This window comes from Schistocerca serialis, chromosome 10 (genome assembly GCF_023864345.2).
Source record: "Schistocerca serialis cubense isolate TAMUIC-IGC-003099 chromosome 10, iqSchSeri2.2, whole genome shotgun sequence".
NCBI lineage: Eukaryota > Metazoa > Arthropoda > Insecta > Orthoptera > Acrididae > Schistocerca > Schistocerca serialis.
This window is the reverse complement of record NC_064647.1, coordinates 205,480,155-205,488,872: the sequence shown is the minus strand read 5'-3', so window position 1 is coordinate 205,488,872 and position 8,718 is coordinate 205,480,155.

The window sequence follows — 8,718 nt, the reverse complement described above, 5'->3', positions numbered from 1 at the left end:
CAGTCTCTGTTATGATATTCATCTATATATTAGGAGGAGTTGCCTATCAAAAAGTCTTTCAAACTCTGTTTAAACCATACTTTATCTGAAACCAAGTTTTTAATGGTGCTGGCAATTTATTAAAATGTGTGTTCCTCAATATTGGACCCATTTTTGGGCCAAGGTAAGTGATTTTAGGTTTTTATATAGATTGTTCTTATTCCTAGTATTGATACTATGCATTGAGCTATTGGTTGGAAATAGAGATGTATAACTTGCAACAGATTTCATTAAGGAATAAATATAGCAAGAAGCAGTAGTTAGAATACAAACTTCCTTGAATAGGTTTCTACAAGATGTTCTTGAATTTACACCAAAAATGATATCACATGCTTTTGCACTCTAAAAACTGTTGCTCAGTTTGATGAGTTGCCCCAGAGTATTATCCCATATGACATAATAGAATAAAAGCAAGTAAAGTATGTAAGTTTTTTTTATATTTATATCTCCTACATCTGACATTATTCTAACGGCAAATACAGATTTGTTTAGGCGCTTAAAAAATTCTGTGGTATTCTCTTCCCAACTGGATTTATTATCGAGTAGTAATCCCAGAAATTTAACATTGCCAACTTCTTTGATCTGCATGTCTTCACATGTTATACACATGCTGGAAGGAAATCTCTTACAGGTTCTGAACTGCATGTAGCGTGTCTACTCAAAGTTTAATGGCAGTGAATTAGTTTTAAACCACTTACTTATTAATGTCAGTGAAAATTTGATTAGCAACTATTTTTAAATCTGTACTTGACTTGCTACTTACTGCAATGTTTGTATTATCTGCTAACAAAAGAAACTTAGCATTGGCAATGTAACAGATGAGAGCTCAGTAATGTACACAAGAAAAATCAATGGAACCTTGAGGTTGTAGTACATGAACAAAAATTATTAGAAAGATAGCGTAAAAAGTACATCCAAGTAGAAACTCTTAAATTTCAAAATCATGTATTCATTTTTCAACATAGCCACCATTAAGACTAATACATTTCTCCCAATGTGACACAAGTTTTTTTCATTCTGTTACTGATAAATGCTTCCGACTTTTCTTGAATCAGTGACATGACATTACCTTCATCACATCATCTCAGGCATAATGATTATCCTTGAGGTCTCTCATGGGTAGATGAAAAAAAATAAAAATAACAAGGTGCAAGACTGGGGGAGCAAGGAGGATGTGTAATCAGCTCAGACTTCAGATTCTGCTGAGCCTCTTCCATTGCATGCGAGGTGTGAGGATGAGCATTATCATGTTGCAATATTACGGTTCAATAAGAAAGCTGATACATTCCTCAGATATTCCAGTGTGGTTGGCGATACAGTATCAATGATTCACCGGTGATTTTGAATAAAATTGTTGATGAGCTTTTTATGTTTATCAGCTGTGGCAGGGCCTGGACATCCGTTGCAAGTTTCATCAACAATTATGGCTTTTCTAGGCTGAGATTCACCAAATTTTGCTACCTATTGATTTACACTAGACCTATAAATAGTATCTTCACCATAAACAGCCTTTAAACAATCGGGAACCTCACTAGGAGTCACATTTCCAGTAGTTAAAAATTCAATAAAAGCGCGTTGCTAACTCATGTTGACATAGCACTATAACATGTCTCCATATTTCCTCTACTCAAAATACAGTGACGAACACAATGTATTCAAACTGTGTACTCTTGACAACCATCACATTTCTCAAGGTCATTTCATTCATGCTTGCCGGCCGGTGTGGCCGTGCGGTTTTAGGCGCTTCAGTCTGGAACCGCGTGACCGCTACGGTCGCAGGGTTGAATCCTGCTGGGGTATGGATGTGTGTTATGTCCTTAGGTTAGTTAGGTTTAAGTAGTTCTAGGTTCTAGGGGACTGATGACCTCAGATGTTAAGTCCCGTAGTGCTCAGAGCCATTTGACCCATTTTGAATCATTCGTGCTTAACAGGCATTGTACATTACTTTTCAACCTACCTTCATAGATTTGATGAGGCAGGAAACAGTCAGGTCATCTTATATCTTACTTCCAAGCAATGTGATACCCCATGCCCCATGCTCACACACAAAAAAAGAAGGAAAAAAGATCAGTCTCAGTCCTCTAACTGGCTTGATGTGGCCCACCAGATTTTCCTCTCCTTTTGCTGATCTCTTCACTCTCACTAGTTCTTATACTGAACTCTTTATTTTAAGCATCCTCTCACATTACCGCATGTCTAATGCGTAGATTCTCTTCTTTAATTCATTCTGTGTCATTCTGAACAGTATTGATCTGTATTGTGCTCTGTGTATGGTGCTTTAGAATTATTCAGCCACAGCAGTTATCTGACACAATTGTGCCATATTATTGGAACCACCGGCTGGAGCTGAGAAAACACACACACACACACACACACACACACACACACACACACAATGGTTGACATGTACATCTACATCTACATCCATACTCCGCAAGCCACCTGGCGGTGTGTGGCGGAGGGTACCTTGAGTACCTCTATCGGTTCTCCCTTCTATTCCAGTCTTGTATTGTTCATGGAAAGAAGGATTGTCGGTACCCTCTGTGTGGGCTCTGATCTCTCTGAGTTTATCCTCATGGTCTCTTCACGAGACATATGTAGGAGGGAGCAATATGCTGCTTGACTCTTCGGTGAAGGTATGTTCTCGAAACTTCAACAAAAGCTCATACCAAGCTACTGAGCGTCTCTCCTGCAGAGTCTTCCACTGGAGTTTATCTATCATCTCCGTAACGCTTTCACAATTACTAAATGATCCCGTAACGAAGCGTGCCGCTCTCCGTTGGATCTTCTCTATCTCTTCTATCAACCCTATCTGGTACGGATCCCACACTGCTGAGCAGTATTCAAGCAGTGGACAAACAATTGTACTGTAACCTACTTTTCCTTTGTTTTCGGATTGCATTTCTTTAGGATTCTTCCAATGAATCTCAGTCTGGCATCTGCTTTACCAACAATCAACTTTATATGATCACTCCATTTTAAATCACTCCTAATGAGTACTCCCAGATAATTTATGGAATTAACTGCTTCCAGTTGCTGACCTGCTATATTGTAGCTAAATGATAAGGGATCTATCTTTCTATGGAGCTAACGGACCCACATAGAAGGTAGGAAAGAAAAAGAACTCACTGAAGATATGTAAAATGACTGGCAAAACATGTTTGATTTAAAAAGAAAATAAAATTCTGTTGCAAAAGAAGGATAACAGTTAAGAATGAAGATGAACAAGTACCTTTAAGGTCAACGTCATTCCACCAAGGAGTAGGACTTCTTTTCCTTCAGAGATGAGCTTATACACTCCAGTGACAACTCTCTGAGCTAGATTCCACTAACTAATCAAACAATGCCTCAAAGAAAGCTGGTGAAACAGTGGCTTTGCAAGGCTAACCGGATGCTGTATGGTCAACTGATCATTTTTGAACATTATGATGGCCATCAGGAATGGACTAATGACATTATGACCTCAATCCACCATCCAGCTAGTTCATCCATTTCAAAGTTTTCAGGCAGCTTAGCGAGACTGTTACTCTGCAATCAGCACAGGTATGTGACTCTGCACAAATTCCATTGCTTTCAAACTTCTGAAAAATTCCTAACCTTCTTACTAATGAGGAACAAGTTGATGGATGAACGAATTTAAAAATGTTCAGCACTAAACATGAGGTCGTCAGTACCCTTTCTCCAGATTGAGGTACTGGTGTTTGGACAGTCATTCTTATTAAAACAAAAAGCAAAGGCCATATAACTACAGGCACAATAGTAAAAAAATCCACATATATTTTCCAGTGTATCTGTTCATATCTTTGTCATATGTTAATAGTGTTAATAAAACAGTCACTGGTGTAAATATGTCTTGCTGATTGTGTAATTAATAGGACGAGCTAGCCACCCAAAAGCCCATTAAAATCTCTGTCCAGTAATATTGGACAATGTCCAGCACAAGGTGAGTGAGGACCACTTCATCCCTTCGAAAGGAAGTGCATCACAGTCAAATACGTTGATGGAAAAAAAATCACAGCACCAAAAAATAAATGATGTAGAGTAATGAAGTTTCAAGTGGTTAACATTGCAAGATCAGAGATTAATGTAAGCATGAGATACGCTATTGCAAATGTGAAATGCAGGCACATTAATAACTGGTGTTGAGCTGTGCACGGCTTGTGTTCGTGCCATATCTCATTTTACATTTTGTTTTTACTGTACTACCACCTCGTTCTGTTTATTTAAGTTACTGGTGTCACCGAGTTGCTGCCTCGCCTGCCTGTGAGCAGCACCAGCGGTGCTTATCGATATAAGCCCTGGCATATTATCTTTGCTGACTGCTATTACTTCCCAGTTGTCACATGTTAGGAGTTACTTCAGATCTGCCAGTGAGTTGGGAGGCACTAGCAGTGCAGTTCAGACCTGGCAGTGTTTGACTTAGGACGCGGCAGAAGCTCAGTCGGAGTGCAGCTGCATTGAGGTCCGGACAGCCATGACTCGCTTGATGGTTGCCGGTACATATCACTTGAGTACGAACCACCTCGGTTGGTCATTGGTCGGTTGTCTTGTCGGATGACGTCTATGTTTGCCGCTGATCCCTTATTGGTTGCCTGCGTGTGCCGACTTGTGATTCGTCCTTGTTATTGCCCAGTTGCTGCCTTTAGTATTGTCTAGTCCTTCATGCAAGTGTTGATGAAACTGTGTGTAACTTGTGATGTCAACTGTTCAGTTATTTTAGTGCTGTCTCTGTGCTGACGTGTGGGAGTCGGTCTGTTGATGTGGATCAGCCAGGAAGTCTCCACGCAGCGCTGTGGGATGGGCCCACTGGCGGTCTCTATGCACAGATGGAGTGTGTGGGAGCTGTTCCGATTGCTACGAGGTTCGTGGCTCACCGACCCAAGACATCAAAATTGACTGGTGATTTAATTACCGAAGCCAGTCTGTTCACATCGTGCCGTTGGTTTTCATGGTTGGCTGTTGGGGGTATCCCCATGAGCAACAGTGAGTGTTCGACGTGGTGAAAGTTTGGCTACCATCCGGTGGAGTGTAACTGTATTTTGGTTATTTGAAGTCCAAGTCCACCAGCAGAATCTTCTGCCTTCTGGCCGTTAGCTTTCCAGTTACCTGCATTGGCCTCTGACGTAAAATTGAGGCAGTGTCCTTTCCTCACCGTGTTGTCGCTGTCCAACACGTGTGTGTAATTTTGACAGCTTATGCATACTTGATTGTGGGCGGCTATGCCTTTTACATTTTGGCTTTGTAGTTCCTTGTGTACTGGTCTGGTGGGAAGCAAGTCGTCTTGTCGGTGGGTCCATTGACTGTCACTTGGTTGGGTTGCCGGCAGATCAGATATAGTTGAGCTGACTACCTGTCTCCCCTAAGCGAATGTTAATATTTCAAGTGCAGACCAAACCATGGAAGCTTCTGAGTGCTGTTGGCTGTACTGCCTTTTCTTATTGGTGTTTGATTGCGTATTTTAATGGCTCATAGCCGATGATTTGAATTTGAATGCTTTTAGTTTGGTTTTAAATAATGGGCCTTCAGCCATTTTAAAATTGAAAGTTCCTTACTTGTCAAGTCTTGCATTGTTTGAGCCTTCACTCTCATTTAAAATATTTTTTTCTGGATAAAGCTTTGGGCCTTCTGCCTTTTGAAAATTTATTGTAGTTTTAAATCATGGCCCTCAGCCATTTTAAAAATTAAAGAGGTTGTGCCCTTAAGCCATAAGATTGTGTGAGATATTCAGTCGATAGTTTAGCTTGGAAATTGGTACTGTAGTGTTTGGGCAACGTAATAAAGCTATATGTGTTTGAGTTTAACTGGCAGTCGCTCGTTTTTAATCCCCTTTCCACAATTCCACCTACCTGTCCTGTCCTGAGGGTTTAGCAGAGCATTTCAGGTGTAACTGCCACAATGTTGAATGCAGTATGTTGTACAGATGCTGGTTATCAGCTTGTGGGATGGAGTTCCAAGCCTGTTGCACTTGGTTGGTCAATACAGGGACAGTTATTGCCATTTGTGTACAATGCTGAAGTTTACATCCAGTGATGTCCCATATGTGCTCGACTGAAGACAGGTCTTGTGACTGAACAGGCCAAGGCAATATGTCTACACTCTGATAGAGCGTGTTGGATTATAACAGTTGTATGTAGGTGGGCGTTATCCTGTTGGAAAACTCCCCCTGGAATGCTGTACATGAATGGCAACACAACAGGTTGAATCACCAGACTGATGCACAAATTTGCAGTCAGGGTACATGGGATAACCATGAGAGTGCTCCTGCAGTCATAGCTCGAATTGTAGGTTCAGGGTATCTAGCACACAAACAAGTCGGTTGCAGGCCCTCAGATGACCACCTCCTATCCAATGCATGGCCATCACTGGCACTGAGACAGGACCAGCTTTCTTCAGAAAATTCAGCAGACCTCCACTCTATCCTACAATGAGCTCTTGCTTGACACCACTGAAGCTGCAAATGATGGTGGTTAGGATTAGTGGAATGTGCACTACAGGGCAACTAGCTTGGAGCTGTCCTTGAAGTAACGGATTTGTAACAGTTCTGTGTGTCACTGAGGTGCCAACTGCTGCGCAAATTGCTGCTGCTGCAGGTGGTTAGAACCATATGCCGAACACTATGGTCTTCGTCTTGGTAGTGCCAGGTGACCATCTGGAGCCTGGTCTTCTCCCAATCGTACATTCTCATGACCATCACTGCCAGCAATCGTGTACAGTGGCTACATTCCTGCTAACTCTTTCTGCAGTATCACACAAGGAACATCCAGCTTCCTGTAGCCCTGTTACAGAACTTCGTTCAAACTCAGTGAGGTGCTGATAACGGCATCTTTGTCACCTTAAAGGTATTCTTGACTAACATCAACTGATCAGGTGCAATCTTGACCAACTAATGCTCACGACCGTTGCAGCATGTAGTTAAAGCAAACCTGATTTGCATCCCAATAGTGGTGCTACTAGTGCCACCTTTGTGCAACTGGCATGAAATGTGAATAGACATTATCTTTCAGATGTTGTAACTTGCCTACCAACTTTTGTTTATGTTACACAACTCCTTCTTTGTGCTGAATTTTTTTTTTATCAGCCACTGCTTGTTGTGGGTCCTGTCGAACAACTTCCTTGCCCACCCCACCATCACGCTGTTGCCCATGATATGATAGCCTGTATGGACATTATGGTGGAATGTGGTGTTTTCCTGGCAGGCAGCTTCCTCATTCCTGTTGATTCCAAAGTTTCCATGTACCTAGCAGAAGGCCACCTCTTCCCTCTGGCTGTGCAAGAGGTGGATAGTGTCCTGGACCATCTAACTACCCTCTCTGCTGGGTACATATGCTGAACAGCCTGTAGAGTACTAAGAGAGACCGAGCAAACAAAAAAACTTCCCTCCACCAATGAATCTTGTATGCTCCAGTGCCTTCTTGACTGTTCAAAGCTCTGCATAGTACATTGAGAACTAGCTTGGTACATGAGTTTCAACGATACAATGAGGTAAGATAACAGAGCACCTGATGTTGTTCCTGTGCCTAGATCCATCAGTAAAAGCCGGCTGGGATGGCCGAGTGGTTCTAGGCGCTACAGTCTGGAACCGCTCGACTGCTACGGTCGCAGGTTCGAATCCTGCCTCGGGCACGGATGTGTGTGTCGTCCTTAGGTTAGTTAGGTTCAAGTAGTTCTAAGTCTAGAGGACTTATGACCTCAGCAGTTAAGTCCCATAGTGCTCAGAGCCATTTGAACCACCAGTAAAAATTGCCACATGCTCACAATACTCTGATAAGAGGAAGTTATTAAGGAGAGGAAGAAGATATTGGATGACATCAACCATTCTACAAAAGCCACATACACTACTTGACAATTGTTAAGGGGCAACTGAAACTTGCTAACAGCCAGTTGTTACAGAACAACTGACAATTGCTACAGAACACCCAACTGATGTTAGTAAAAGCAAACGCAGAGGGCAGGACACACTAACTGCAACAAAACCTGCGCACGAACACTCTGTGTTCGACATTTCATGCAGTATGTTTTTTTGATGAGGGTATTTTGTGGAACCAATTAGTGTAGCATTCTTTGAGTAACGGCAACATGTCTGCAAGACAACATTGGAGTGCTTACAATTATGGAGGCTCAAAGCAGGCCAAAGAGTCACACAGTATCCACAGTAATGTGTGTGTCCAAAAGTGTCATTCCATGAATAAAATTGGATGCTGAAGGTGGAAATGCTATATGGAAGCATGATGGTGGTCGTAGACAGACCACCACACAATAAGAGGATAGATATGTAGTCCTGCTGTTGAGAAGGATAGGAACAGAAATCTTTCTCCAAGATGAATTGCTGCAGACCATGCAACTACTACTGGTACACTTGTCTCCACTAGAACCATTTCACAACAATTACACCTGTTGAATGTATCCCACTTCAAACATGCCAACATCAAGAAATAGAATGTTGGTGTATAGAACGTGTTGCTTGGGGTCACCAACCATGGTCCACTGTGATGTTCTCTGACAAATCCTGCTTCACTGTGGCAAGTGATTCTGGGCACCAGTTAGTATGGAAAGAGAGGGTAACATGTTACACACCACAGAATGTTAATGAATGGCACCAGTATGGCACAGCAATTATAGTTTAGGGAGACATTACACAGAATGGCCAAACACCACTGTGTATCTTTGCACTGAGTAATG